The sequence below is a fragment of the Puma concolor genome, chromosome B3 (assembly GCF_028749965.1).
Source record: "Puma concolor isolate L17-30 chromosome B3, mPumCon1.1.hap2, whole genome shotgun sequence".
NCBI lineage: Eukaryota > Metazoa > Chordata > Mammalia > Carnivora > Felidae > Puma > Puma concolor.
Window position 1 is genome coordinate 1,088,705 of NC_141672.1, and position 27,509 is coordinate 1,116,213.

Consider the following 27,509-nt stretch of genomic DNA (forward strand, 5'->3'; position numbering starts at 1 on the left):
TTCAAAATGACAAAACAAAGGAATTCACCCCAAAAGAAAGACCACGAAGAAACGACAGCCACGGATTTAACCAACACAGGTACAAGCAAGATGTCTGAACCAGAATTTAAAATCACGATAATAAGAATACTAGCTGGAGTCAAAAATAGATTAGAATCCCTTTCTGAAGAGATAAAAGAAGTAAAAAAAATAGCCAGAATGAAATTAAGAATGTTATACCTGAACTGCAATCACGGATGGATGCAGCTGTGGTAAGGATGGATGAGGCCGAACAGAGAATCAGCAATATAGAGGACAAACTTATAGAAAATAATGAAGCAGAAAAAAAGAGGGAGATTAAGGCAAAAGAGCATGATTTAAGAATTAGAGAAATCAGTGACTCATTAAAAAGGAACATCAGAATCATAGGGTTCCCAGAAGAGGAAGAGAGAGTAATAGGGGTAGAAGGGTTATGTGAGCCGATCATAGCAGAAAACTCCCTAACCTGGGGAAAGACACAGACGTCAAAATCCAGGAAGCACAGAGGACCCCCATTAGATTCAACAAAAACTGGCCAGCAACAAGGCATACCATAGTCAAATTCACAAAATACTAAGGCAAGGAGAGAATCATGAAAGCAGCAAGGAAAAAAAGTCCCTAACATACAAGGGAAGACAGATCAGGTTTGCAGCAGACCTATCCACAGAATCTTGGCAGGCCAGAAAGAAGTGGCGGAGTCTATTCAGTGTGCTGAATCAGAAAAGTATGCAGACAAGAATTCTTTATCCAAGAAGGCTGTCATTCAAAATAGAAGGAAAGATAAAAGTTTCCCAGACAAACAAAAATTAAAAGAGTTTTTGACCACTAAACCAGCCCTGCAAAAAATTTTAAGGGGGACTCTCTGAGGGGACAAAAGATGAATATATATATATATATATATATATATATATATATATATATATATATATATATATTTATTTATATATATATATTTATATATTTATAATGTGTGTGTGTGTGTGTATCAAAAGCAAGAAAGATTAGAAAGGACCAGAGAACATCATCAGAAACTCCAGCCCTACAAGCATCATCATGGCAATAAACTCATATCTTTCAGTACTCACTCTAAACCTCAGTGGTCTCAATGCCCCCATCAAAAGACATAGGGTAACGGAATGGATAAGAAAACAAGATCCATCTATATGCTGTTCACAAGAGACCCACTTTAGACCTAAAGACACCTTCAGATTGAACATAAGGGGATGGAAAACCATCTATCATGCTAATGGTCAGCAAAAGAAACCCCGAGTAACCATACTTATATCAGACAATCTAGACTTAAAAACACTGTATCAAGAGATGCAGAAGGGCATTATATCATGAACAAGGGGTCTATAGACGAAGAAGAGCTAATAATTGTAAACATTTATGCGCCAAATGGGAGAGCACACAAATATATAAATCAATTAATCACAAACATAAAGAAACTCACTGACAGTAATACCATAATATTAGGAGACTTCAACACCCCACTCACAGCAATGGACAGATCATCTCAACAAAAAATCGACAAGGAAAGAATGGCTTTGAATGACACACTGGACCAGATGGACTTAACAGATATATTCAGAATATGTCATCCTAAAGCATCAGAATATGCACTCTTCTTCAGCGCACATGGAACGTTCTCCAGAATAGACCATATACTGGGACACAAATCAGCCCTAAGTAAGTACAAAAAGATTGAGATCATACTGTGCATATTTTCAGACCACAATGCTGTGAAACTCAAAATCAACCACAAGAAAAAATTTCGAAAGGTAAAAAATACTTGGAGACTAAAGAACATCCTACTAAAGAATGAATGGGCTAACCAAGCAGTTAACAGGAAGTTAAAAAGTATATGGAAGTCAATTGAAATGATAACACCACAACCCAAAACTCTGGGACGCAGCAAAGGTGGTCATAAGATGAAAGTATATAGCATTCCAGGCCTTCCTAAAGAAGGAAGAAAGATCTCAGATACACAACCTAACCTTACACCTTAAGGAGCTGGAAAAAGAACAGCAAATAGAACCCAAAACCAGCGGAGACAGGAAATAATAAAGATTACAAAAGAAATTAATGCTATCGAAACCAAAAAATCAGTAGAGCAAATCAATGAAACCGGAAGGAGGTTCTTTGAAAAAATGAACAAAATTGATAAACCACTAGCCAGTTTGATCAAAAAGAAAAAGGAAAGGATGCAAATAACTAAAATCAAGAATGACAGAGGAAAGATCACAACCAACACAACAGAAATAAAAACAATAATAAGAGAATATTATGAGCAATTATATGCCAATAAAATGGGCAAGCTGGAAAAAAATGGACAAATTCCTAGAAACATATACACGACCAAACTGAAACAGGAAGAAATATAAAAATTTGAACAGACCCATGACCAGTAAGGAAATAGTATTAGTAATCAAAAATCTGTCAAAAACAAGAGTCTAGGGCCAGATGGCTTTCCAGGGGATTCTACCAAACATTTAAGGAAGAGTTAACACCTCTGCTCTTGAAGCTGTTCCAAAATATAGAAATGGAAGGAAAACTTCCAGACTTTCTGAGCCAGAATTACCTTGATTCCAAAACAAACAGACACCACACTACAAAGGAGAACTATAGACCAATTTCCCTGATGAACATGGACGCAAAAATCCTCAACAAGATATTAGCCTACCGGATCCTACAATACATTAAAAAAATTATTCACCACGACCAAGTGGGATTTATACCTGGGATGCAGGGCGGGTTCAATATCTGCAAAACAATTAACGTGATTCATCACATCAATAAAAGAAAGGACAAGAACCACATGATCCTCTCCATAGATGCAGAGAAAGCATTCGACAAAATACGGCATCCTTTCTTGATAAAAACCCTCAAGAAAGTAGGGATAGAAGGAGCATACCTCGAGATCATAAAAGCCATATATGAATTACCCAACACTAATATCATCCTCAATGGGGAAAAACTGAGAGCTTCAATGTGCTTAGTGTTACTACAATAGTGAAGAACTAAGGTTTCTCTGCACAGCATTCTAGGGCCTAAATTCCTTTTTCTGCTGCTAAGGACACTTCTCCCCTCCTGGTACAAAAAGGGTGTATTTCACATGGAGATTTATATTCTGTTTAGGGAACAAAGGATGGTCAGTGTGTCTCTGCACTGGCTATTTCTCAAGCATGTTTCATTCCAGTGGCATATTTGGGGTGGCATATTTGGGGTGGCATATTCTGTTCCCCTCCACCATGTAATGCTGGAGTAGAGACACTGGAATAAATGTCCTGTGAGTCTTGACAGGAACCTCCCTGTAGGGCCGGGCCTAGACTGCAGGGGCCTTTCAGTACTACCCAGCATCAGGCTGATACCCCAGGTGAGTAGGTGCACAAGGGGTGGGGAAGGCTTTCCTGTCAGAAGCCAGTGTTTCCTTTTCCAGAAAGCAATCTAAACTATCAGTAGATGAGGGATGCTAAAGGGTGTTTAAATATCCTGTTCCATCAGAGCATTTAATGAACTCAGGCAGTGAGAAGACACTTGAAGACGCTGCTAGTCCAGGGCTTTTAGATATCTTCATCTAAGAGATGGAAGCCAGGATGCATTTATTACCCCATTTTGTGCAGCAGTTTGGAGTCATGCTTATCCAGGAATAAGACGTTCAGATATCAGAGCCAACAACAGGTTCAGGTGGTCTCTGCCCCATTCAACACTGGTCCACAATGGGAAGAATTTTCTGTAAGGTTTTATCACTCAGTGGCAGGAGCTCAGTCTGCACACAGTTCAGGAACCTGGTCAAGGACCCATGTCCTCAAACAAGGATTAGACTGGTGCTCTCTGAGTCCCAATGTACACGGTCTCTGGGACCGTCTCCAGATGGTTCTGGTCCTCTGTATGAAATACTGTGTCTCATGACTATGCAAATAGTCCTGAGAGCACCAGGTTAAGTATGGGTGTGTCTGTGCCCTGAGAGCATCACCATACAACACCATTCTCTACCGGAGACCCTGAGACACATCCCCTCACAATGGACTGGAGCTGGAGAATCCTCTACCTGGTGGCAGTGGCTACAGGTAAGGGTCAGCCACGTCCCTGGACAAAGGAGAGGACCAGGACCAGTCAACATTGATTTCATCCACTCTTGTCCCCTCTCTACAGGTGTGCACTCCCAGGTTTTGCTGGTGCAGTCTGGGGTTGAAGTGAGGAAGCCTGGGGCATCAGTGAAGATCTTCTGCAAAGCATCTGGATACAGCTTCACTGATTACTATATGCACTGGGTGCGACAGGCTCCTGCACAAGGGTTTGAGTGGATGGGAAGAATTGACCCTGAAGATGGTGCTACAAGCTATGCACAGAAGTTCCAGGGCAGACTCACCCTGACAGCAGACACATCCACAAACACAGCCTACATGGAGCTGAGCAGTCTGAGGTCTGTATATTACTGTGCAAGGACACAGTGAGGGGTTGTCAGTGTGAGCCCAGACACAAACCGCCCTGTACAAGAAGATCAGGACCACCAGGGGGTGCACACTATGCACCATTCTGTTTGTGTTCCCAGGAGCAGGTGCAGGTAGGGGTTGCTGGAAGGTTTTGTGCCATGGCCTGGGGCTTCCTCTCCATACAGCAGTTTCCCCCAGGAAGCCTCTCTGGACACATGATTCTGTGCTTACCTACTTGGGTCTGGTTTACAAAGTTTGTTTTACCAGGAAAACTATACTTACATGAACAAGAGATAGAGTCTCTTACAATTGCTTACCCTTGTACTAAATATCAATGGTTTACACGTATCCTGATGCACATCAACTGAACATTTACAGGAGTCCCAGGTGTGCTCACTTTGCATCTAGGACCACAGGATCCCATAGCTCCTCGTTATCGTCACCCTGCTCTTGTCCCAGTCAAACAGCATGACACTTCATTCATGTCACTTTGCTTCTCAGGACTTTATATGTGTTACAGTTTTCTTCAAATACTTGGAACTACAAGAGAAAAAGCATCTACATGTATTAGTCAGGATAATCCTGAGGAACAGAACACATAGCACATTGGCTTACATGACTAAATAGACTGAGAAGTCCCATGATATACTATCACATGCTGGATACCCAGTAAAGTCAATGGTGTAATTCTCATCTAATTCCAAACTAGTGTCAAGTCTGAGAATGTGGGGACCTGATGGTTTAACTTTCACTCCAAGAGCAAGAGGAAGCCAATGTTACAGCTCAAGCAGGCACACAAGAAGTAAAAATGAGAGAATTTGCCTCATTTTTATTTTTATTCTATTCATAACCTTAATGGATTGGGTGATGCCCACTTACCAAGACACCAAAACGCAAGAACACAATGCACACAGGACTCACCACAAACCCTTCCCGAAGCGCCAGTCTCCGTACAGCATACGAACTCTTCTTAATGTAGCCATGACTCTCAGAAGCTGAAAACATAACAGGTTTTCTAAAACACACAAGAAGACAGAGACCTAGACAATATGAGAATATGGAGGAATCCATCCCCAAAGAGAGAACAAGAAAGGATCATATCCAGGGATCTAATCAAAACAGATATAAGGAATAGGCCTAAAACAGAACTTAAAACAACAATAGCAAGGATAATGGATGGGCTTGAGAACAGCAAAGAAGACATCATGGATATGCATACCACAGAGATAAAAGACATAAAAGCTGGTCAACGGTGAAATTTAAAATGCTATGAAAGAGACATGATGCTTACTGCACATAATAATCGGTGTAAGCAGCAGAGGAATGACTAAGTGATATAGAAGATAAAATTATGGAAAATAAGGAATCAGAAAAGAGAGGGTAAACTAACTTCTTGGGTTATGGATGTAGACTTAGAGAACTCAGCCACTCTGTACAGTGTAGTAAATTCCTTTCATCGGAGTCCCAAAAGAAGAGAGGGAAAAAGGGACAGAAAGTTTATTTGTGCAAATTGTAGCTGAAAGTTGCCCTAACCCAAGGAAGGAAATGAACATCCAAACCAGAAGGCACAGAGAACTCCTATCAAAATCAACAAAAGCAGGCCATTACAAAGATAAATCATAGAAAATTGACATAATATAGAGATAAAGGAAAAATCCTAAAGGCAGCAAGAGAATGGGAAAATAATAGGCAGGCAAGAATACTTTATCCAGGAACTTTGTCATTGAGAAGAAGGAGAGATAAAGAGCTTCCCAGACAAACAAAATCTAAAGGAGTCTGTGACCCCTAACCCAACCCTGCAAGAAATACTAAAGGGGACTCTTTGAGTGGGAAAGAAAGACCAAAAGCAACAAACACTAGAAAGGAACAGAGAAAATCTCCAGAAAAAAATTACTTTACAGAAACACTGTGATAACACAATTACACTAATATCATATCTTTCAGTAATCACTGTGAATGGAAATGAACTAAAAAGTCCAGTCAAAAGACACAGGGTATCAGAATGGATTAAAAAAACAAGATCCATGTATATTCTGCCTGTAAAAGACTCCTTTGAGACCTAGAGATACCTGTTGATTGAAAGTGAGGTGTTGCAGAATAATTTATCATGCTACTGGACATAAAAAGAAAGCTGTAGTACCATATTCATATCAGGCAACCCAGATTTAAAATACAAAGACTGCAAAAAGAGATGAAGAAGAGCATTATATCCTAAAGTGGTCTATCCAACAAGAAGCACTAACAACTGTAAATATTTATGACCACAAATTGGGGCACTGAAAAAGGTAAAGAAATTAATGACATAAAAACTCATTGATAATAATACACTAGTAGTAGGGGACTTTCACACCCCACTTACAACAATGAACAGATCATGTGAGAAGAAAATCAAGAAGGAATCAATGGCTTTCAATGACATACATCCAGATGGACTTAACAGATATATTCAAAACATTCCATCTTAAAGCAGCAGGATACATTCTTGTCGAGTGCACATGGAACATTCTCCAGAATAGATCACACACTGGGTCATAAATCAGCCCCTACAAGTACAAAGATTGACCTATGGCATGCATATTTTCAGATCAGAACACTATGAAACTTGGAATCAACGACAGGGAAAAACTTGGAAACACCAGTAATAGTTGGAGTAAAAGACCATCGTACTGAAGAATAAAGCGGTTAACCAGGAAACTAAAGAAGAAATAAAAATACATGGAAGCAAATGAAAATGTTAGCGTTGACAGTCCAAATCCTGTGGGATGCAGAAAAAGCAGATTTAAGATGGAAGTATATAGCAGTACAGGCCTAACACAATAAAAATAAAATTTTAAACACACAACCACTTTACACCTAAAGAAGCTAGAAAAGGAAGAGCAAAGGAAGCCTAAAGTCAGAAATACAATCAATTATAAGAGAATATTATGAAAAACTATATACCAACCAATTAGGCCATCTGGAAGAAATGAATAAATTCCCAGAAACATGTAAACTACCAAAATTTCAACAGGAAGAATTAGAAAAGGAGAATTACAGACCAATTGCCCAGGTGAACACGGATGCAAAAATTATCAACAACATACTTACAACTTGAATCCAAAAGTACATTAAAAGAATCATTTACCAGGATGAAGTCAGATTTATTCCTGGGGTGCAAGGATGGATCAATATTAACAATCAATCAAAGTTATACACCATATCAATAATAGGATAAGACCCAAATGATCCTTTCAATAAATGCAGAGAAGCATTTGATAAACTACACTATCTTTTCTTGATAAAAACCATCAAGCAAGTAAAGATAGATGGAAAATTCTTCAACAACATGAAGTCCATATAAAAAACACGCACTGTTAACATCATCCTCAATGGGGAAACACTGAGTGCTCTCCACATATGGTCAGGGACATGACAGGGATATCCACTGTCACTAATTTTGTTCAGCGTAGAACTAGAAGGCTTAGCCTCTGCAATCAAACAATGAAAAGAAATAAAAAGCACAGACATTTGAAAGGAATAAGTCAAACTTTCACTCTTTGCAGATTACATGGTACTCTATGTGGAAACTCCAAAGATTCCTCCAAAAGAATTCTAGGGCCATAACAAAACTCAGAAAAGTTGTAGGATACAAAGACAACATCAAATAACTGGCACTATTTCCATACACCAAAAATGAAGCAGAAAAGAGAGGCATTATGGAATCAGTCCCATTTACAATTACACCAAAAATCATAACATACATAGGAATAAACCTAACCAAAGATGTTAGAGATCTGTATGCTAAAAACTATAGAAAGCCTATGAAGCAAATTGCACAAGACACAAAGGAAGAGCATTCCATGGTCATGGATTGGGAAACAAATATTGTTAAAATATCAATACTACCCAAAGCAATCTACACATTCAATGTGATCCTTACCAAAATAACACCAACATTCTTCACAGAAAAAGAACAAAGAATTTTAAAATTTGTATAAAACCAGAAAACACCGAATAGGCAGAGCAATGTTGAAAAAGAAATCCAAAGCTGGAGGCATCACAATTCTAGACTTCAAGCTGTATTACGAAGCTGTAATCATCAAGAAAGCATGGTACTGGCACAAAAATAGACACATACATGAATGGGACAGAATAGAGAACCAGATTTGCTGAACAGTCTGTTCAGCAAATGGTGCTGGGAAAACTGGATAGTAACATGCAGAAGAATGAATCTGGCACACTTTCCTACAGCAAACACAAAAATATATTCAAAATGGATGAAAAACCTAAATGTAAGACCAAAAAGCATCAACAGCTATATGAGAAAACAGGCAGAAACCTCTTTGACCTCGACCTCGGCAACTTCTTAATAGACATGCCTCTAGAGGCAAGGAAAACAAAAGCAAAAAATGAACTATTGGGACCTCATCCAGATAAAAAGCTTCTGCACAGTGAAGGAAACAATCAACAACATTAAGTGGCAACTGACAGAGGAGTGAAGATATTTGAAAATGACATAAATGGTAAGAGTTAGTATCCAAAATCTATAAGAACTTAACAAACACAGAAAAACAATATCCAGTGAATGGTCAAAAGACATGAGCAGACACTTTTCCAAAGAAAACATCTGGATGGCTAAGAGACACATGAAAAGATGCTCAACACCACTCATCATTGGGGAAAAACAATTCAAAATCATGATAAGATACCACCTCACACCTGTCAGAATGGCTAAAATGAACAATTCAGGAAGCAACAGATATTGGCAAGGATGTGGAGACAGAGGAACCTTCCTATACTCTTGGTGGGAATGCAAAGTGGTGTGACCACACCGGAGAAGAGTTTAAAAAGTTAAAATAGAATTACCTTATGTCCCACCAATTTCTCTACAAGGTATTTACACAAAGGACACAAAAATTCTGATTCAAATAGCTAAACGGGTGATGGCGATTATGTAGGTCACTTGTTGTGACGTGCACTGGGTGTTAATGTATGTGATGAATCACTAAATTTTATTCCCAAAACTAAAACTACACTATATGTTAACTAACAAAGATGTAAATAAATAAAATCTTCAGACATTAAAAAACAGGGGAAAAAAAGGAAGGGGACAAATTATGTTACAAATGGTCATAACCAGTGGGATCTAGGGCAGTGAGTCTAACTACTTGCATTTACCCATTTTATCCCTAACTGGTAGTGGACATTCATTAACAAACATACTCATGATTCCCAATGTTGGTGCCACGTGAGTTGGAATTCAAACCCCAGCTGCCCTTCCCAGCTCCTCTGTGACCACATCTCATGGGCAGTCTGTCTAGACAGCTGGCATCTATGTATTGCCTGTGTGTAGACGTCCTTGCTCCTGGACCAGGTTCACCTTGCTCCTCGTTCACCCAGGTCTGCTGGGTACTCAGAAAGCACAGACTAGTGTCAGCTGGCATTCCTTGCACTTCCCGTTCCTCACTAGGGAACAAGTTCAGCCTTGAGGATGCATGGTTACCATGTGCTGTTCCACTGGTCTACACCACCTGACACCACCCATGTATTCCACTACTTGCTTCTGAAGGGAATTTCCAAACAGATGACAATTTCACTAGTGATTTACAACAAAAAATAATTGGATCCAAGTGAGGGCACAATATTGGATTTTAGCTGCATGTTAAGGGGAACTTTGCTTTCATTCTTAGAAGACAGCGAAGAGGTTTATACCAGAGACAAGGTCACAAGGACGGATCCTCTGAGAACCAGCAGTGGACCATCGCCTTACTGAGAGAGGGTACGTTTCACATACAATAGAAGCTGTGAATGTATAACATCTGGAGGGAGTGACCTCAGAGGGTGGAGGGGCCACAGGGTGGCCAGAACATCTCTTTACCCTCAGGTGAGGGATCTCCCGAGTCATGTCACTTGTCTACAACACAGTCAGGTTTGAGGGTGGCTGTGGTTCTGGTCTTATATCCCAGAGCCCAGTTTGTATGGCTGCCATCGACCTCCACTGGCTAGTGTTCAACATCGTATGATCAAGGCTGCAGAAAACAGGATGCATGTCAACCCCAGAAGTCCTCTCTCAATGGCAATGACTCCTTTATGTCTTTCCTTGTTATCTGTCTTTCTTCATGTTTCTTTCATTACCGTTTCTCTTCACCTCAGAGCATTTTGGGGACATCCATGCATATCCACCTGGGTTCGGTTAGACACTCAGACCCAGAGGGAGACATGGACTTCATGCAAGAAAGTGTCTGTGCCTGGTGATGAGGGGTTTCATCCCACAATTCTCAAGGTATTCCCTCCCACAGATGTGCTGTCTTCAGGACCCACTCATCTTCAGTTCCGAGACGGACATTTGGTGACTGCCCATCTGTGTCCTGAACTACATCCCCAGACTCATACACACGGCAGTAATATCAATATCTCAAAATTAATCTCATGTGACAAGTCCCTTTGGCCACATAAGTTATTCTACACAGGTTCAAGAATGACATAGATGACCACAGTCCACACTGATGTCAGGGAAAGTTCACCTCCATCCCACATGACACTCACATTACCATACCCCCAAATCCTCCAACATGTCAAATCATTAAATATTAAGTCAAGTCCAAAACGTTCCTAAATTTCACTACCTCTAAAACCCCAAATGTAACCATGTAGCTTGGGTAGGGTGAGACTGTGGTACCTTCCATCCTGGGGTGAAACTCTCTCCATCAGCCGACCTGCATTTCTAGAAAACCATTTTTGTTCTTCTGAATGCTTCTGCATGGTAACCATAACATAACAGGTACTGACATTCCTATGCCAGAAGAAATACAGTGTAATTGAGAAGTGCATCACCAACAAGAAACAATTTGATTATCAATCTGGGGAAACCCATTAGGTTCAAAGACAGAATGCTCTGAATCTCAGACTCCAACTTGTCTCTGGGATTGACACTTCCTTTTTTCTTAAAGGTGGTACATGTCTGAAGCTGAGCACATTTATCCCAGTTTCATGAAAGTAGAATTTCTGAGACCAAAAATCTTTCTTTTATTCTCTCGATTATCAAATGAATAGTTCTTCTGACTCTTGCCAGCTGATAAGGATGACTATTCAAGATTGTTGCTCACCAATGATTAAAGGAAATATAACTGTATATTTATATGCAAGAAGCAGAGTGAAGGGTTCAAAGATGGAAAATATGTAGGAGGAGACATCCTGTGAACAGAAGGGTCTGCAGTGCTCATGATGGAAGGGTCTCACCCTTGCATGTTGCATAAATGGGGAGGGGAATAAAGGAGTCACTGTATCTCTGCAGGGGTCTGTGAAACAACAGGAGCACGGGGACCACCGGGGGCAATCACAACCACCAGGGGGAACTCAGAGACCAGGGAGCTCGTGATCCAGGACAAGAGATTGGTTGAGGACTGGTCTCCTCTCAAGGGCTTTCAGATCCAGGCTCTGCACACTTATTCTGACACGAACACAGCAAAGAGTTTGGAAAAGCTGTGGAAACACACAAGTGTCCTCCCTGTTTAAATAAACCATGATAACAGGAATACACAAATTTTCCCAGGGTCAGACACTGGGATAAATACATCTTTGATCATTCTCACATTAACAAGAGTTTAGAAGAATAATGATCTCCATTTCATAGATGAAGAAATATTTTTAATTAACATCATCCTTCCTGATCTCAGGTGTTTTGCCTTCAACATATTTCAATAAAATTCAACCATTTGAACGTTATTGAAGCTTTCTTTTTTTAATGTTTATTTATTTTTATGAGAGAGAGAGAGACAGACTATGAGTGGGCAAGGGGAAGAGAGAGAGAGGAGACACGGTATCAGAATATGAAGCAGTCTCTAGGCTCTGAGCTGTCAGCACAGAGCACGACACAAGGCTCAGACTCATAAACTGTGAGACCATGACCTGAGTCAAAATCGGACACGTAACCAACTGAGCCACCCAGGGGCTCCATATGGAGGGTTTCCATTGATGTCCACATAGAGCTCATGTGTAAATGACCCCTTGTGTTTGTAGAAAACCCCTGGCATTTCCATCAGCTCTGTGAGTCTCTGTCGAGGCTTCTCACTCTCTCCAATTTGTGACACAATAGACCTGGCTTCCATCCATCACTCTCCTGGGACTTCTAGAAGGTCAGGAACCTGCAAACCTCACTGGGATGTCCAGCCTTGTCCTGCATGTGGTTCAGGAGGCCGGTGGGTCCTCTTATGGGGAACACAGGTTCAGATACTGGGACTACTCTCACCTCATACGTGATCTTGGACATTCACACACTCTGTCTCTGCTGCAGTGTATCTGTTAACCTGTACAATGGTGGTATACTGATTCTTACCTCAAGTGTTTGGGTGCATATGTGAAAATAAGGATTATCATGGGTACTTATAATCACTGCAGCAAAATCACAAATTAATAAATCACAATGTCCTGAAAGATATTGTGACACCAAACACTGCCCCATCCCTTACACCTGCCAAGGGCCACTGGCTTCTTGAGCATTCTATTGCAAAATTTGCTATATTGTCAAAGGACATCTGTATGCTGATTAAACCCTCCCATCCCTGAAACTGTAGCTGGGAGAAGAGCCCCAGCCCCTAAGTGTTCACATTCAGTGATCAGAACAGAACACATACATCTCACCATGGATTTTGGTTCACTTTGGTTTTCCTTGGTTCATGATGAACAAGAAACACTGAGTATGTTAGTGGATATGAGTGAGAGAAACAGTGGATGTGTGACAGTTTCCTGACTGGTATCTGTGGATGTCTTGTGTGACGTACAGCTGGTGAGTCTGGGGGAGACCTGAGAAGCCTGGCAGGGGAGGGTGTCCCTGAGACTCTCCTGTGCAGTCTCTAGATTCACCTTCAGTAGCTAATTGATGAGGTGGTCTGCCAGACTCCAGGGACAGGGCTGAATGGGAGTCTACATATCTGTATGGTATAAGATAAGGACCAAATGTCCTTATTTTACTCACTGGAATTCAAAACCATTTGTGAAAGAGGCCATTTTTCCCTAATTTTAATTCTATGAACCCTCATGGAGGATTTGCTGACTGCATCCAGACACATTTCACTCTGGTCTCTGTAATCTGCTCCACTGGTCTGTGTGTCTGACTCTGTGCCAGCAGCACAGTGTTATAGACAATGTACCTCTGCAATACACTTAGAAAGAAGGACGTGTGCTGTCTCCAGGTTTGTTCTTCTTTCTCAGGATTGTTTTCTCACTTCTGTGTGCTTTGTGGTACCATATAAATAAGAATTACCCAGATACATTCATTGGCATTTTTATTAACTCAACTAATATTAGAAATTATTACAACAGATAAAAGGAATAAAAAGTGTAATAATACAAAAAATTAACAAATTGAAATGTATATCTGGAAAGCTAAATGCAATTTAAAAACCATCTCTAGGGGCGCGTGGGTGGCTCAGTCGGTTAAGCGGCCAACTTCGGCTCAGGTCACGATCTCACACTCCGTGAGTTCGAGCCCGCGTCGGGTTCTGTGCTGACCGCTCAGAGCCTGGAGCCTGTTTCAGATTCCGTGTCTCCCTCTCTCTGACCCTCCCCCGTTCATGCTCTGTCTCTCTCTGTCTCAAAAATAAATAAACGTTAAAAAAAATTTTAAAAACCATCTCTATTAGGAAAATAGGTAAAAAAAAAAAAAAGGAAAATAGGTAAAACTCAAACAGATACAATGAGAATTAAGGAGGGGACGTAACTGATACCAAAGAAGTGAAAAACAGTGACAGAAAAATGCCTAGATAATTATATACCCATTATTAGATAACTAAGGGCAACTAGGCAATTTCTAGATTTAATCCACAAGACTGTACATGAATAAATAGAAAATTAACAGAATGAAAACAAATAAAATTCAATCTATAATCTAATCATTCACCACCCCAAAAGAAAAAAAGTCAGCTTAGTAACACAGGGCTTTATCTATGAATCATATCAAAATATAAAAGAGACTTAATGACAATACCTCCCAGACTCTTACCAAAAACTGAAAAGAAAGGAATATGCCCCAATTCATCTACAGGACCAACCTTACTATGCTGCAAACTCGAAAGACACCGTAAGAAGAGAAACTAAAGGCCAATATCTCAGATAGACATACATGCAAAACTCCGAGCATAGTGAAAGCAACAGCACAATGAAAGGGTCATATGTGACAATGCAGTCACATCTGTTGATCATCTATATCACCATCTATTGATGCATATAAAACTAGAGAAAATTCAACAAATTGTCATTACTAAAAAATCTCAGCAACTGAGGGAAAGAAAGAAATAACGTCCACAAAATCGTGGCCATAGATGAAAAGCCCACACCTGACAGCATATTTGACAGTGAAAAACTGAAGCTTTTCCTGTCACATTAGGAGCCGGGCAAGGATGCTCATTCCCTACATAGGTATTCCACATGGTAACATGAAGACCAGTAAAATATGGCACCCAATGTACGTCATTGTGTCACATTGCTTATTTGGAGGAAAGTCACTTGAGTAACAGCTAGTCTAAGGAAACTGTGACCCTTCTTTGTCCCCCTGAGAGCTGGAAATAAATCTCTCCTGGGAAACTTCTTCCCCTATACCAGAATGGAAGAACCATCCTTAGCACCAGAAATGGGAACTTAGCACCAAGAAGGCTGTGCCAACAAGCCTGGTAGTTCCTCACTAATTGACTTGCCCAAACCCAAGTTAACTCTGTCTTGTTAACTCTTCACAAATCCATTGTTTTTTATTCTAAAAGGCACAAGTGCCACCTGCTTTCTTCATTCTCTGGGTGTCATATTATTAGGAAGCTTGTGCACAGGCAAAATGAAATTTATTCTCTTCTGTAGATCTGTCTTATGTCAATTGAATCCTTAGACCAGACAAAGAACACAGAAGCAAAGAAGAAAAAAGCTTTCTGCTCCTACAAGTTGAAGATGTACCCATAAAAATGAGGTAAGAAAATGAAACAAAGACATGTAAATCAGTAAGAAGAAAATTATTTGAGAATCACACGAACTTACATATAGTGAAACCTTAGAAACTCCACAAAAAAAGTATCAGAACTAATAAACTCAGGAAAAGTTCAGGATACAAATCAACATACAAATATGTTGTATTTCCACACACCAAAAACATAGTATATGAAAAAACTAACAAAATCACACAATTGAAAATGGCAGAAAATGGAGCACCTGTGTGGCTCAATCCGTGAAGTGCCTACTGTTGATTTTGGCTCAGATCATGATCTCATGGTTCCTGAGTTTAATTCTGAGGCAGGGTCTGCAATGATTGTTTACAGCCTGCTTGGGATTCTCTGTCCCCTTCTCTCTCTCTGATCTCTCTCTCCTCTCTGTCACACAAAAATAAACACATATTAAAATTATATGGCACAGAATAAAGTATTTAGGATTAAATTTCACTAAAAAGTAAAATAACATACCAAACATGACCTGCTGGGAAAAAGACATGTAAAATGGCAAACACAGATGAAAACATAACTGTGTTCACAGATTAGAATTATACTGTCACAGTCCCTTCTGCAAGAAGTGATCTAGAAGTGCCTCTCAAACACTGGTTTTAAATTTGAAACAAGTCTAAGTCTGGAGCCTGATATATAGTCAGAGGATATGCAAATAGGGCCCTCCCTGTGCTGATTAAACCAGTCCAGCTCCGACCCTCCAGCTGGGAGAGGAGCCCCAACCCCGGGAGTCCCAGGTGTTCCCATTCTGTGATCAGCACAGAACATAGACACATCACCATGGAGTTTGTGCTTGGCTGGGTTTTCCTTGTTGCTCTTTGAAAAGGTAATTCATGGTGAACGAGAGACACTGAGTATGTGAGTGGACATGACTGAGAAAGAGTGGATGTGTGACAGATTCCTGACCAAGATGTCTTGTGTCTACAGGTGTCCAGTGTGACGTGCAGCTGGTGGAGTCTGGGGGAAACCTGGTGAAGCCTGGGGGGTCCCTGAGACTCACCTGTGTGGCCTCTGGATTCACCTTCAGTAGCTATGCAATGAGCTGGGTCCGCCAGGCTCCAGGGAAGGGGCTGCAGTGGGTCGCATACATTTATGATGATGGAAGTAGCACAAACTATGCAGACTCCGTGAAGGGCCGATTCACCATCTCCAGAGACAACTCCAAGAACACGCTGTATCTGCAGATGAACAGCCTGAAGACCGAGGACACGGCCACATATTACTGTGCGAGAGACACAGTGAGGGGACCTCACTGGGAGCCCAGACACGAACCTCCCTGCAGAAGGGGATCACCTCCACCAGGGGGCGCACACTATGCACAATTCTGCTTTGTGTTCCCAAGAGCAGGTGCAGATGGAGGTTACAGGAAGCTTTCCTGTCAAGGTCTGGGGCTTCCTCTCCACACAGCAGTTTCTCTAGGGAGCCTCTCTGGTCACAGGATTCTGTGTTTATCTATTAACTCTCTGAATTAGCAACTGTGTTGTCATAGGAAAACTACCCTAACATGCACAAAGACACCGTTGTTTGCATTCCTTACTCCTGTCACTCAGTATGAATGAATTGCAGATTTCCTGGCGCACAACAGCTGAACCTTTACAGGAGTCCCAGATGCACTCACTGTGCAGCCAGGCCTACAGGAGCCCCCAGACCCCCATTATCTTCACCCAGCACTTGTCCCAAACAACGTGACACTTCCCTCCTGGCACTTGCTACTTGGGACATTAAATGAGCAACAGCTTTATTCAATTCCTCTAAAGAAGAGATAATTCATCTCCATGTATTAGTCAGGATTCTCCCGAGGAACAGAAACCAAAGCACATTGGTTTCCATGACTAAATACATTGATAAGCCCCACATTCCACTCTCACATGCTGGAGACCCAGGAAAACCAGTGGTGTAATTTACATCTGATTCTGAACTACTTTCTAGTCTCAGAACGTGAAGAGCTGATGATGTAACTCTCAGAACAAGGGCCAGAGGAGACCAATGTTCCAATTCAAACAGGCACATGGGAAGTAAAACTGAGGGAATTCCTCCTCCTTCTGCATCAGTTTCTATTCAGAACCTTAATGGAATGGGTGATGCCCAGACAGACAGAAACCACGGATAGAAATGCCAGTCTCTTCTGGAATACTTCACAGACATCCACAGAAAAGTGGGGAGTCTGGGCACCCATGATGCAGTCAAGATGACACATAAAGGTAATCATGACAAGTCAACCTCCTGTAAATGTGCAGTGCAAAGACTGAAGATTTAGAAGTCCATGCCATGACTGGCATAGAGCCTGATGGGCATAGCTGTGCTTCTGTGGAGAAGGAGGGCAGAGTCGCATAGGGAGAATTGTGGACTGATAATCCCTTGGGAGACTTGGGGAGAGACAGTTCCCTTCTTGGGGTGCATTTCATAAAGGGTGTATTGCCTCTCGTGGGGCAGGAGAGCTGCCAGGCACCATTGCACTGCCATGGTCATTAGCATAGGAGCCTCTGCTGAGAGCAGCGAACTGAATGCTGCCTCCTTGTTCTTCCTCACCATGAACTCCAAGCCCCTAGTGTTCATGCAACTGCTCTCCTGGGATAAACAGCTCTAGCCACAGCACAGTGAGACCCTCTCCTAGAGGATCAGTGGGGTCCTAGTCATATTGCGTTCATATAATTTGGAGTTTTCAAACCCAGCTAGAGCTCCTGAGATAAAACATAAGAGCCCTGTGCCACCAGGTGGGCCAATGGTTTGGACACAGACAGGGTGAAAGCAGGGTGCTGATGGAAGCCTGGGACCCACAAGTACAGATTGTTCTCTCTGTGGGAGGGCTTCCTGAACAGGGGAGGCTGGGAACTCCAACTCAAGGGACTAGACAGGGAGCTGATGCCAATATTTCCTCCCACCAATCAGCATGGACAGAATTCAGTGAGCAGCACAGAACCTCCCAGTAGAAGCTGAGCCACTGACACCAAGCTATACCCCCGCTTGCCTTCCTCAGGTGCTTCCTTACTAGAGAAAGAGGGCCTGGAAACCAGATCAGCACCGCGCCCCTCCCTCAAAAGACGACATATACCCACAAAGTCACCAAGTCTACTGACCATATATGAGGCATAGTTTCACCTCTAGGGGAAATAGGAATTAGCCTCTTTTAACAGGCAGAACAAACTCACCTGGTTAAAACTCACAACATTGTGGACAATGTCTAAACACTCATCACTGGAGACAAGGAGAAACTCTGCAGAGGACTTAGCTGAGGGACAGAGCAGCCAATACACGACAGCACAGTGCACACAGAATATGCAACAAATGCTTCCTAAAGTGTCAAGCCCTCAACAGCAATTGAACACTTCTCAATAAAGACACTACTCCAGAAGCAGAAAACAAAACAGGATTTTCTAAAACACTTAAGAAAGCAGAGACATAGACATACACCATGATGGAGGAATTCATCCCAAAAGAAAAAACGATAAAAGGTCATTGCCAGGGATATTATTAAAGCACATATAACTAATATGCCTCAAACAGAATTTCTAAAAACTTTCACAAGGAAACAGAATTTTTCAAAACTATCATAAGGATACTTGCTGTGCTTGAGGAAAGCATAGCAGACATGAAGGAAACCCTTATTGCAGATAGAAATGACCTAAAGCCCAGTCATGTTGAAATTTTAAATGTTGTAACCAAGATGTTTCAACTCTCCACAGGCTAAACCCTACAACCTCAGACACCTCTGAATGGAGAGTTGTTCAGGCCATAATCTCACATGTGTTCTGACAGGAGCTGTTCCCTCCAATGTCCCTGGCTCTGGCTCTCTCCTGCAGGTGAGGAGGAGTAGGTTAGGAATCCTCCACTGAAACCATCGGTCTCCTGCACTTGACTCTTCCACAACATGAGGCCCAGACCTTCCCACACTCAGCTGGAAATGAAGTCAGTTGTGCCAGAACAGATCTGCACCTTGGTTTAGTGGATTGCTCCAGCTCCCCCCTGCCCTGGGCAAAACTCTGCAGCTGCAGGTGGGGACAAAATAAGGGCTCAGTTTAGGGGTGAGTGGCAGCTGCATTCTTTGAGGCTTGCTTGTCCTGGTGGCATGAGACCCCTGCTGTACAAGTCAGGTCTGGGGCGACCAGGCTCCCAGCATCCCTAGTGGACTGTGCCCAGGGCAGAGTTTCCATCCTGGGAGTGGGGCTGCAAACAATGATTGAGTCCCACATCTCAGTGGCACCTGCTGGGGCTTGGCCTCAACAGCAAACAGCTTAGGGTCACTGACATCCTGTCCCTCTGGGAAAGAGTCCTCTGAACAGGAGCTGGTCACCAGGAACCCTGGTATTGGTTGCAACAGTCTGGAGGGGAGGTTGCAGCCAGGCTCAGTGGCACATGCCTATAGTCCCAGCTCCTTGCACTGGAGTTTCCATTTGCTGAGCTGGGGTGGGGAAGGAAAGGCACATACCTTAGCTCAAAATTCTAGCTTTTCCGTCTGTCAGTATATTTTCTGGAATAAATGTTTCTTCATGGGCTGTATGCCAACAAGGCCATTTGCAGACACTGTAAATACATCATTTGAGATTTTATTCATATTCCACATAGTAAACATTCAATGTAGTATTACGTTCAGGTGTAAAATATAGTGATTCAACATTTCCATACAACACCCAGTGCTCATTATGACTGCGGCCCTGCAACCCCATCACCTACTTCCCCAAACCTCCTCCCACCTTACTTCTGGTACCTGTAAGTTTGTTTTGTATAGGTAAGAATCTGTTTTGTTGGGTTTATATGTTCCATGGGTTAAGCCTAAGACTCTTGATTTGGGTTCATGTCTTGATTTCATGGATCCTGAGATCAAGCCCCAGTGGTTTCTGCACTGACAGCAAAGAGACTGCTTGGGATTCTCCTTCCCGCTTCCTCTGCTCCTCCCCACATTCTATCTCAACATAAATTTAAAAACATTGAAAAAACTTTATTTCTTGGTGTAGCTCTTCTCTCTTCTTTGTCCCATTTCCCATTTGAAGTTTCTTAAATTCTACATATGAATGAAATCATATATTTGTCTTTCTCTCACTTGTTTCAGTTAGCATAATGCTCTCTAAATCCATCCATATCATTACAAATGGCAAATGTCACTCCTTTCAGGGATGAGAAACATTCCAGTGTACGAGTATGAGTGTGTGTGTGTGTGTGTGTGTGTGTGTGTGTGTGTGTGTAGATATACCACATATACTTCATATACTTTATCCATTTATGAGTCAATGCTTACTTGGACTGTTTCCAGAGCTGGGCTGTTTTTGATAGGGCTGCTATAAACATAGCGTTGCAATTCCCTTTAAATTAGTATTTTTGTATTGTTTGGGTAAATACCTAGTAGTTCAATTGATCAATCATAAAGTACTTATATTTTTAGCACTTTGAGGAACGCCCATGCTGTTTTCCAGACAAGCTGCACCAGTTTCCATTCCCACAAGCAGTGCAAAAGTGTTCCTCTTTCTCTGTATCCTCACAAACACCTGTTGTTCCTTGTGTAGTTGAGTTTAGTCATTCTGACAGGAGTGAGTTGATATTTCCTTGTAGTTTTGATTTATATTTCCCTGATGATGAGTGATGTTGAGCATCTTTTCATGTGTTTATTGGTCATCTGTATGTTGCATTTTGGAAAGTCTATTCATGTCTTCTGCTCATTTTTTAATAGGATTATTCAGTTTTGGAGGTGAATTTTATACTATATACAGAAAACCTGAAAAACTCCAACAAAAAAAAACCCCACTAGAACTGATATAATAAACCAGTAAAGCTGCAGCATACAAAATCAACATACAGAAATTTGTGCATTTTGATACAACAACAATGAAGCAGGAGAAAGAGAAATCAAGGAATTTATCCCATTTACAATTACACCAAAAACCATAAGATACCTAGAAATAACCCTCACTAAAGAGTTACAAGAGCTTTACTCTGAAAAACCTGGGACATTTATGGTACAAATTGAAGAAGACACAAAGAAATGGAAAAATATTCCATGCACATGGATTAAAACAAAAAACATTGTTAAAATGCTGATACTACCCAAAGCAATCTAGACATTCAATGCAAATAATTCAATGCAAATATCCCTGTCAAATAATACAAGCATTCCTCACAGAGCTAAAACAAATAATTGTAAAATTATCATGGAACCACAAAAGACCTGGAACACCCAAAGCGATCCTAAAAAAGAAACAAAATGGAGGCATCACAATTCTGGATTTCAAGCTATATTACAATGCTGTAGTCATCAAGACAGTATGCTCCTGACACAAAAAGAGACACATAGATTAATGGAACAGAGTAGAAAACCCATAAATGGTCAACTAATCTTCGACAAAACAGGAAACAGTATCAAATGGAAAAATGACAGTCCCTTCAACAAATGGTGTTGGGAAAACTGGACAGCAACAGGAAACTCTAATGGAACCGGACCACGTTCTTACAATATACACAAAAACAAATTCAAAATGGATGAAAGACCTAAATGTGAGACAGGAAACCATCAAAATCCTAGAGGAAAACACAGGCACCAAACTCTTTGACCAAGGTCAGAACAACTTGTTACTGGACATGTCCCAGATGCAAGGGAAACAAAAGCAAAAATGAACTATTGGGACTCAAGATAAAAAGCTTCTATACAGCAAAGAAACAATCAACAAAACCAAAAGGCAACTGACAAAATAGGAGAAGATATTTGCAAATGGCATATCAGATAAAGGCTTAGTATCCAAAATCTATAAAGAACTTATCAAACTCGGCACTGAAAAAAACAAATAATCTGGTGAAGAAATGGTCAGAAGACATGAATACACATTTTTCAAAGAAGATTTCCAGATGGCGAAAAGACACGTGTAATGAGGCTCATTGTCACTCCTCGTCAGGGAACATAAATCAAAACCACAATGAGATAACACCTGTCAGGATGGCTAAAATTAACATGGTGGGAATGCAAGCTGGTGCAGCCATTCTGAAAAATAGTGTGGAGATTCCTGAAAAAAATTAAAAATAGAATTATCCTGTGATCGAGCAATTGTTTTACTAGGTATTTATCCAAAGGATACCAAAATGCTGATTCGAAGGGGCACATGGACCCCAATGTTTACAGCAGCCCTATCAACAATAAGCAAATTGTGGGAGAGCCCAAATATCCATCAGGAGATGAATGCATAAAGAAGAGGTGGTAAATATATACAATGGAATATTACTCAGCCATCAAAAAGAATGAAACCTTTTCATTTACAACAATGTGGGTAGAACAACAACGTATTAACCTAAGTGAAATAAGTCAGTAAGAAAAAGGCAAATATCATATGATTTCATTCATATGCGGAATATAAGAAACACAACATAGGGGAAGGAAAAATAAAATAAGATAAAAACAAAGAATAGGAAACTGGAAGAGACTCTTAAATACAGAGAACAAACCAAGGGGAGGGGGGTAAGGTGGGCTAAAATGGAGGTGGGCATTAAGAAGGGCACTTGTTGAAATAAGAACTGTGTGTTATATGTACGTGATGAATCACAAAATTCTACACCTGAAATCAATACTGCACTGTAGGTTAACACACTTGTATTTAAATTTAAAATATTACAAGAAAATTAAATACATACATATATGAGATCTTGGGAGTACCTCAAAATAGCAAGCTTCTGCACAGTGAAGGAAACAATAAACAAAACTAAAAGGCAACCTATGGAATGGAAGAAGATATTTATAAATGGCATATATTCAGGGTTAGGATCCAAAGTATGTAAATTTTTTAAAATTATTTTCACTTATCAGTACAGAGTGTGTGTCCATGCATACTTTGTGTTGAAGCAAAACTCGTGTATTGCGGTAAGATCTCACTGAAACTGAGATCCACACTCTTCACTAAATTTTAACCGTACAGTACAATATTGTTAACTACACATGTAATGTTGTGGAGAAGACCTCTAGAAATTAGTCGTCTTCCATAACAGAAAATCACACCCCTTGATATCTAACCCTCATTGCGCCTCGCTGCCAGCCCCTGGCAACTGCCACTCCACTCTCCATTTCATTGTTATCAAAACCCAAATTCAGCTGCCTGTTGCTGGAAAGGTCAACGTTCAAGTTTTAGTTTTGGTAGGAAAGGAATTTTAGCTTTATGCACAAGGCCAGCCACTGGTGAGAATGCAGACTCCTGTCCAAAAGCCAACTCTGAGGTTTCTCCCTGACTCAGGGGGTTTTAAGGAGTAGAGCATATTTAATCAAACAAGGGAGTTCCATGGTTGATAACGTGTTTTCATCATGTGCAGACTCCACGGTGCAAGCTGCCAAAGTTACCTCAACTCCCTGGCATCTCCAGCTGAGGAGGGAAACACACATGCATGGGAGGAGACTGCCAGAGGCCAGGAAAGAGCCCAATAAGGGATTAGAGCAGAAAACCCCTGGGGCTCACACATGGTCAGCAGTACTTTCTGTTCTCCCCAGCTGGCATAAAAAAAATACTAAAATACAACCTTGTACTTCACCAATCATGACAGAATACTGGGAAATGTTTCCTCGGTAAACTCAGAGGAAGCTTCAAACCAAAAACCAAAAGGATCAAATGGCTTGAAAACTAATGTCTAACCAGAATGAGACATGGAAAACGACAAAGCTAATTTTTTAGTCACCTATAAAGGTAAAATTGAAAATGTCCACCTCGACATCCCAAGGAAGTAGGAAGCATTGGTCTCCATAATCAGGAAAAGCAGTCGTCCATAGAAAGTGACCCAGCAGTACCACAGGACATGGAATTGGTAGAGAAGTTCAGGGTGTTAAAATTTCATATCCCATATTCACTAGCTGGAGGAAAGATGGAATGTGTTGAATAGAGCCATATCTCTGGGTCCGAGTCCTTACTATGTCCATGTGAGCACGCTTGAACTGATTCACCTGCTTCTCTCACATCCACCCCAGCTGAACTGTTGTGCAGGGTCACACAATGCCACACCCTGGGACTGTTACCTAACCCCACAAGTGAATCCCAGGTGCAGGGTGCTGGCCACCCGGTACAGCCCTCTGTTCTGTCAGATGGCCTAGACCTCATTTTGCTGAGGATCCTCCATTTATCCATTCACACTGGCAGATGTCTCTGAGCAGGGGCATGAGGGTGGCAGAGGGCCAGGTCACCTTGAGGGCGTCCCTCTCGCAGTTTGCACTCTGGGCAGTGCTGCTCCTGTCCAGGGTTCTCAAGGTCGTCCCTCATGGCTCTACATCTCCTTCAGGTGGTAATTACAAAGAAGGAGCTGCACAACAGCAAGGGCATTCAGATGCCTGGCTTGCTGTCCTGTAGCCTGTGTTTTGGGGCCAAGAGACACATTATCCACATGCGGCACAAGACACCCTTTTGGCCCATACATCTGCTGATGATGACTCAAGATGATCAGGTGCCTTTCAGATGGACTATCCCTCCATGCCTCCAGACTGTTACTACCTCGGCTATCTGGAGGAGATTCCTCTTTCCATGGTCTCCATGGATATGTGCTATCAGGGCCTTGAAGGTATCATGAAGTTGGATGACCTTGCCTATGAAATCAGACACATCAGCGATTCCTAACATTTGAACACATTATTTCTCAGAGAGTGGCAGACACCAATGCAACGGGACCTACTTATAACCTGGGATATAAGGAGGATAGGGACCCCTGTTCCTCAAGCAAATACCAGTGCAGTGTTCAGGATTTTTAGTAAGATGTAGTCATCCCATCACGGAATTTTGCTCTCAGACCCTAAACAATATACAGTGTGTTCAACCACGTGTCAACCAGGTGTCAAAATGTGCCCAATTCTTAATAAGGCTAGTTAGCTTAATTGACTCATTGTTTCATGGGATTCGTGTAAGTTACTATATTGGTTTCATGATAATTTATGGGAGAGATCTAGCTAACATGGGCAAATATGTGTTGCATCAGAGTCCTTTTTTTTTTTTTTTTTGATACTATGAGTCCAAGGGTTTTCGAATTCTTAAACCACATTCATCCTTAGTTGCGATTTGAGATAGATCCCATGAAGTTAATTTCAGTCCAGTTGTATGTACTATATGCCATCCACAAAGCCCCGTCATGATGGGTTATTTAGGCAGATATTATTTACTCTTGTCTGTCATAGCAACACATCAGATCACAAAATATATTGGTTTGTGGGTTTACACTGATGAATATGCTTGCCAGAAAAGGTCCAACTGCATTAGGACCCAATTCTCCTGTATACCTGAAGCTTTCAGGAAGTGTTCCTTCATTCATACGCTCTACATAATCAGTGGCAGATTAGGCAAGTGCCTCTTCAACATCTAAATTTTTTTTTTCAACGTTTATTTATTTTTGGGACAGAGAGAGACAGAGCATGAACGGGGGAGGGGCAGAGAGAGAGGGAGACACAGAATCGGAAACAGGCTCCAGGCTCTGAGCCATCAGCCCAGAGCCTGACGCGGGGCTCGAACTCCCGGACCGCGAGATCGTGACCTGGCTGAAGTTGGACGCTTAACCGACTGCGCCACCCAGGTGCCCCATCTAAATGGTGCATTGAAATAAAAGCCTGACCCACAATCATTTCGGAAACTACTTAGCTGACCCAGGCAAGCATTGTGACTGCAGCTCCTTGGAGCAGTGCTATAGCAATCTATGCTGTATGAGTGATTGTATTTTACCCCTGGGGACAAATGTAATACAGGCAGATGCTATACAAACTGCACCTATTTCGATGCTGGGACGCTTGGCAGGCCAATCCAAAATATATGTGATCTTCCAGAGTCCTGCCGTGGGGTGTCCTTGTCATGCCCTGATGCCTTCCGTATGCAAGATGGAACCGCGTGCACTGAAGAGGGCCGCTGCTATCATGGGAACTGCACTGACCGCAGTATGCACTGCCAAGAAATATTTGCAAAAATTCTGGAAAGGTGAAGATGTCTGCTATGCCATAAGTCAAAAAAGCAGCCGACATGGGCACTGCAGAATATCCCAGGTAATTCAACGCTGAACCCTGCTCCCACACAGACGTGCCATGTGGAAGGCTGCAGTAAGATTGTCACACATCTCCCTCAGCTGCAAGAGCATGTTGGATTCCATCCATATGAGATCTCATGGTTCTGGTGTTTGCGGCTGAATTCACATAGTAGCACAGGAACAACCGAGATTGGTCATGTGAGAACTGGTACCCCCTACGCTTCTGGAAAGCTCTGTCAGGACACCTACTGCACTGGCAGTGTGGCTCAGCTGAATTATGACTGTATCCCAGAGAAATGCAGTCACAGAGGGTCGTGCAACAATAACAGGAACTGCCATTGCCACATAAGCTGGGATCCTCCATGGTGCAGTGGATGAGGCACTGGTGGGAGCACAGACAGTGGACCCCTCCAAGAAGAATGCGGCCAGTCAGGCAACTCATGAATCCCTGTTATATCTCAGAGTGGTTTTTGGTCCCATTTAAGCCATAATAGCTGCATTCCTTGTGGTGTCGCCACAAATGTCAAATTATCAACCCCAAGAAAGTTAAGGGACTGATTGTTGCTGACGACAATCTGTAATTAGCCTCCTGACTGCTGGACAACTATAGACAATCCAACTGGCACATGTTTGAAAATACAGTAATGAGGCTGCAGAGCTGACACCACGTTTCCGGGGGTCTCCAGGAGACACAGGGGTCCACAGTCACATCATGGCTCTGACACACATCTCTCATGGCCCACTGACCAGAACGCTGAAATAAAACTTAAAAATTGCATGCTTATGGCCTCTACATATATATCTAAGCTTCCAAGAGCTGAAACTGAGCCCGAGATTATGTGCAGAGGACCTGAGTCAGCATCTGGGCCTTGAACTGAGGTATATGCTTCCAGAATTAAGAGACGTTCACACAAGCTCTTTCAGGGACAAATTCATGAGTTGTCTCCAAAACTGTGCGGTTGCACACTGAACATTTTGTCATTCTCCAGGTAATCTGTCTTCCCCCAGTCCCAATGTGGGTTCAGGATAATGGAGGGCTACCACCCACCCAAACTGCCTGTTCCACACTGGGGTGTCTGTGGGCTGTGAGGGAAGGGGACTGGCATTAGGTTCCACCTAGCACAAGCTGTGCCTCACTGGAGAGCAAATTCCC

General features: G+C 41.8%; 1 pseudogene; it reads left to right on the top strand.

Annotated features, from left to right (window-relative positions):
- Positions 1–9,376: 9,376 nt before the first annotated feature.
- LOC147579613 (uncharacterized) lies at positions 9,377–26,558 on the top strand (annotated as a pseudogene).
- The last annotated feature ends 951 nt before the right edge of the window (positions 26,559–27,509 follow it).